Here is a 5,931-nt window from a genome sequence, read left to right as displayed (position 1 = left end):
AAACAAAAAGAAGACTCATTGATACGAGACTTTGAGTAGGATAGAAATTAAACACGAGAGCGTTTTGCAGTATATAAGAAGGTTTTTATCTACTCCCCCTTTCACCGTGTATTCATAGTCTATTGTTCATTGCTTATGTTGTGCGGAAGCGTGAATATCCCGTGTTGGGCCCCTGCTGCACCGATGTCCACTGTCCATAATAGTACGATATTGTCCGCTTTGGGCCAAGCCCTCACGGATTTACTCTTGGGCTCCTTCCCAAAAGGCCTCGTACTATTATATTTTCTGGACACTTATAAAGATGATCTTCCGTCTTTATTCTACCGATGTGGGACAAGGGTTTGCACCCTAACAATCCTCCCCCTCAAACCAAGGACCATCATCTTGAGTCGGACCTTGACCTCCATGGAGGACTCTCCCACTCTACAGCCCCAACTTCTAGACACCCGAAACATCATAAGTCTTGATAACCTCCCCTTAGCCGACACACCATGCTACCATGAGCCGTCCATGTGCCCTTCTTGGGGATTAGCTACACATGCATATCGAATATCCTCTGCATCCAATATACCCTGGACCGGGCCCGTCACTTCAGAAGTCCTAGAACACAAACGGTCTCTCGCATCCAACCTGGAAAGGACCCACCAGACCTGTGGCACCCAATCTGATAAGGGTCCACCTGATCAACAGTTCTAGTACACAAATAGTCTTTTGTTCCACAAGACCTATGACGCCTTTCATCCATTTAACCCTGGATCGGGTCTGCTCAAGGACTCACGCACCCCGAGCTAGGAGTTCCATGCCTTACAGTGTACAACTTCAAGTCTTGGGCCTATTGATGCATCCTCGTGTCTAGCCCAAGTCGAACCTTGGGCTCTGATACCACTTGTTGTGCGGAAGCGTGAATATCCCGTGTTGGGCCTCTGCTGCACCGATGTCCACTGTCCATAATAGTACGATATTGTCCGCTTTGGGCCAAGCTCTCACGGATTTACTCTTGGGCTCATTCCCAAAAGGCCTCGTACTATTATATTTTCTGAACACTTATAAAGATGATCTTCCATCTTTTTTCTACCGATGTGGGACAAGGATTTGCACCCTAACAATCCTCCCCCTAATTGTTGTAACGGAGGCGTCCCGTTACCCAAACAGTTAATTGATAAGGCGATAAGAACAATAAATAACGAATGTAAAAAGTTGACACAAATATTTATGTGGTTCACCAGTAAAATAACTGGCTACGTCCACCCTGCAAGGAGATCAAATTTCACTATGTGGAGAAAATAGTACAACAGTAGACCGATACACACGCGCTCAATATGAGCCAAAAGTATACCCTATTCTACCAACAAATATAGTAGTCTCAAAGGAACAAAAGAGACTACCCCAATAAGACGAAGGACAAATAATCTTGAGGCCTACCAAGATCTGAACAAACTCCTTCGATCTTCAAAGACAAACGAACACCAATAATAGAGCCCGGAACAAACTGAGTTTTCTTCTTCAGAAGGAACCTCACAAATCGACCCTCTTTATTGTGCTCTCAAATCTCTCTCTTAATTAACCTAGAATAAAACTTAGGTCTTTATATACTTATTCCACCCAAAATAAAATATCTAAACTAAATAAGAAATAAACCAATAGGAAATTAAATAAATAATTTCCTAAAACCGAAACCATACGTACTACGTAACAACCGAACACATTAAAATAGAATAGCAAGATCCAGTGATCCACTAATTTCCCAATTCTAATGCAAGTCAACGTAGCAACACAATCAGCCAGAAAACCAAACATGAATTCAGTGATACATGCGACTCACGAAGAGCTCAGTACTTCCTTTCTTCTTGTTTTACTTTTCGGTCTACCACTCTTCTTGTATTTTCGTCTTCGACACAAATTCAAGGCACAAATCCCTAACAGCTTAATATATTTGCATGTTCAGTTTTCTCCATATTTATTATTTATTTATGTATATGTATTCTCTTGACCGGTTTGCCTAGCATGGTGTACTGATATAATAATGTCTATATAATGCCCACTAATAAGCAGTTCTCATTTTTGTGTTTATTCGTGCTCAGGTCAATTGATTTTGCACAGTTTGCAAGAGGGTAGATTTTGATGATTTTATGTCACGCTAGCTACTGAGGTATCAATTATCACGACGCAACAATTTAAAAGGTAAAACTTTCACGATGTTATTTGTAAATTTGCTTGGGCAGAAAACATTGATGTTGTATGGTTTCACTTGCCGAAAATTATCAATAGTTGATGAAAAACGAATTGTCAGGGAGACGAGAAGAGAGGAAAATGGAGATAGACGATAGTAGATGAGGAATGAATAGCCAGGGCTTCATTTTCCTGTTTTATATCACATTTATGCAATCCTTATCCTTTTCTCATTTCTCATTTCTCATTTGCACATGTTAACTTTGCAGCATTTTCCATGAACCAAGTAATTTACGTAGGTTTCACTTGCAACCTTTCTGTGTGAACATGAGTAATTTAACAGAAGTTTAACGGAGTAAGGCCTTGAGGTCCGTAACTGAAAAATTTGATAGAATAGGTCATTTTCTTACCTTTAACTCAAAAAAGAAATGCACTACAAGTTTATTTTTTCTGAATAATACTAAATTCGTACTGTAGATCATCGGTACACGTCAATGAAAATTGAAAAACAAAAACACAAATGTGTTTTTATACACATTTGGAGAAATAAGGTTTTAAATTTATCTAATTGCACCATATTTCTAAAATATAACTTAATTAGTTACTAATCTTACTATCTATGTTTTTACGATAAAATATAACTTAATTGGTTTTTGTTTGATTGCCTTGCTTTTGTAGGTGCACCAAATCTCGATGATATACTTTAGAAACTTAAGACGACAGCCTAATAACTCCCCCTCACCTTTGTACCAAAAAAAAAAAAAAAAAACAATTCCCTTTATATGACAGATTTGAAATTAGTTGATCATGAATTCAGGACATTATTAATGTCATCATCAATAGAACACAGGGACGCAATTAGTTGATCATGAGTTCACGACATTATTATTGTCATCATCTGTAGAAAATGTAGAATACACGAACGCAATAGTACATAATTTATATCATACTGACATTTTTCAGTTACTACATGATATAATAATATAAATAGGCCCGTGCATCGCACGAGCATTAAATCTAGTATATATATAAAGCAAGAATTTTTCGAGCGATATTAGAGAGTCCAACTTTTTTAGAAATCCTAACAAGAGTAGATTTCGAAAAAAAATTAATAAATAAAATTATCCTAAGAAAAATAGATTTCTTATATAAAGCAGGAATTTTTCGAGCGATATTAGAGAGTCCAACTTTTTTAGAAATCCTAACAAGAGTAGATTTCAAAAAAAATTTAATAAATAAAATTATCCTAAGAAAAATAGATTTCTTAATACTGAAAACAAATTTTTATAAAGTTATTATGATAAATTAAGCTATGATCAATCTTAATATTAGAAGGATTCAAACCATGGATATAATATATATATAAGTTTTCAATAATCAAGCCTTTAAATATGAGAGATGTCACAATGTAATGCAATAAGCAATTACCGTATCCGTTTTACCTAAGATATACAGAGTGGTTCTTGGTTATCTGATATTTTACCAGTCGTTAGTTTGAGACTAAAAAACATTCAACAAGCCTTAGAATAAAATAGATATGTCAAATGAATTGATATAATTGAAGTTAAAACGAGTAGCATTTGAGGATATAATGTGAGTCAAGCAATAAAGTTATGCTCAAGCTACAAGGATAATTCACATGGTGCTCCTAAGATTTGGCTTAATTCACATGGTACTCTTACTTTTAAAATTGTGCACATGGTGCCCCCGAACTTTCAGTTTAGTCCACCATCTGCCCTTTGCCATTAACGATGTTAAATATTATAACGGCAACAACTTTATTAACTTGTTGACCTTTTTGGGGTGGGAAGTTAGTTAGAGCCCAACAACCTTTTGAATTTCTAACTAACTAAAATATGCAACTAACTTCAAAAGGGGTGCAAATTGAATCTCTTCTTGCATTTAGGGAATTTTTGTTATCTATTTACACCCCTTTTGATTTAGAACTTGAATTAGATGATTGTATTATTATAGTAGGAATGTGTTTGTAGTAGTGTTTTAAGAGTCACTCGATGATTTGTGCTCTCAAATTTAACATCAACTCTCTCTTTATATGTAATAACTGACTCAAACGGCTACTTTTCTAGCCGTTACAGGTACTTCTGGTTACAGAGCTATTTCGTACACAATTCTCAAACCTCATGGGTATTTGGTGAAGTTAGTTGCAGATTTTAGTTAGTTGGAAATTCAAAAGGTTGTTGGGCTCTAATTAACTTTCCCCCCAAAAATGTAACACCCCCATTTATTTAGGAGCCTTTAGCTAGACATTCCCAAATAAATAGGACTGTTACCATCTCGGTTTCCCGAGGAAGTGAATTACAAAGTCCAATTCACCAAGTACTTTAAATTAAAACTTTAACGATTACATGTTTATTACAAATTTACCAACTAAAACTTAATATAAAATAATTACAACTCGCAGCGAAAATAAGTAAAGTGATCTCGTAATCTATGTGGTCTAGACTTCTAGGTAGATTGACCAGGTCCTCACGCATTCCCATAAGCTCCCAAGTCAGCTAATCTTTAGTAACTGTCAAATCTGCTCCCCATAAAACGGTTCACCGCAGGTGTTCACGAATACACAGTCAACCACGAGGTTGAGTAGAAATAAATACTAACAACAAAAACATACGATAATAATGCAATTTTCTTTCTACATTGCACAACCCCCTGACAACGTGCTCCTCCCTTTTACTTAGCATACTTAAGCCAAGTTCTACTCGTTACACTAATCATCCCGCCAATCCCTGGCCGGGGCAGCCTCAACCCGAAGATGAGTAAACACACACTACATTACCAATGGTAATGTCTGCCTCAACATATATTTAATTGATATCCACCAGATGGTGTGCAGACCAATCTGGGGCCTACCTCGAGTAAACACGATAAATATCGTCTGCCAGAATAAATCTGTTAAACCACTCCACATTACTATAAGTAATGTCTGCCAGAATAAATCTGTTAATACTACAACAATAATCCACCACCATATAACCAATATATACAATGTAATTCTCCCTTCCAACAATTTCAATGACATCAATCAACACAATTCTCATATGAACAATTCATTTTAGTATAAGCCATCCAACAAACCAAATATTATCGAGTAAGAGTTGAGTAGGATTTATCCCTACCTGATAAGAAATTCCAATTAAGCAACTCAAGCAATCCAACACGTAGAAACCCAATTAAATCGTCCCAACAACTCCGTCACCTAATAAAATATCATTATTCCAATATTAATTCATTTTTACCTTTATTTATAATTCAATATTAATTATCATTATTAATCATTATATTTTATTCATAAATTATTATTATTAATTATTACAATATACGAAAACCCGGGTCAACTCAACTTAGAACCCGACACACATGTATTAACTATTTAATTAATTACTTATCCCGACTCAACTAATTAATCAAACCCGACTCAATTCGAAACCCGAGTCAAAAACCCAATAACACTTTTAGCTAAACATGGATGAACCCGTGTCAACCACCACGCCAAAACCCGAGTACAACTGTAACACCCCGTTATTTTCGGAGTTATTTATTAAGGGTTACTTGTACATTATTCATTATGGGATTTGGAGTCATAAACTATTAAAGAAAAACTTTTGTTTTGTTATTATTAATATGGGGAGAATAAAACCATTTTGGACTTTTTGTAAAATAAATTGATTTGGGATTAATTCAATGGTCGGATATTATTTATTTACCGACTTGGACTTGGCACGGGCTTTGACCCAATTTTAC

Source organism: Silene latifolia, chromosome Y (genome assembly GCF_048544455.1).
Source record: "Silene latifolia isolate original U9 population chromosome Y, ASM4854445v1, whole genome shotgun sequence".
Lineage (NCBI taxonomy): Eukaryota > Viridiplantae > Streptophyta > Magnoliopsida > Caryophyllales > Caryophyllaceae > Silene > Silene latifolia.
The sequence above is the reverse complement of the archived record's forward strand: the minus strand, read 5'-3'. Positions refer to the sequence as shown.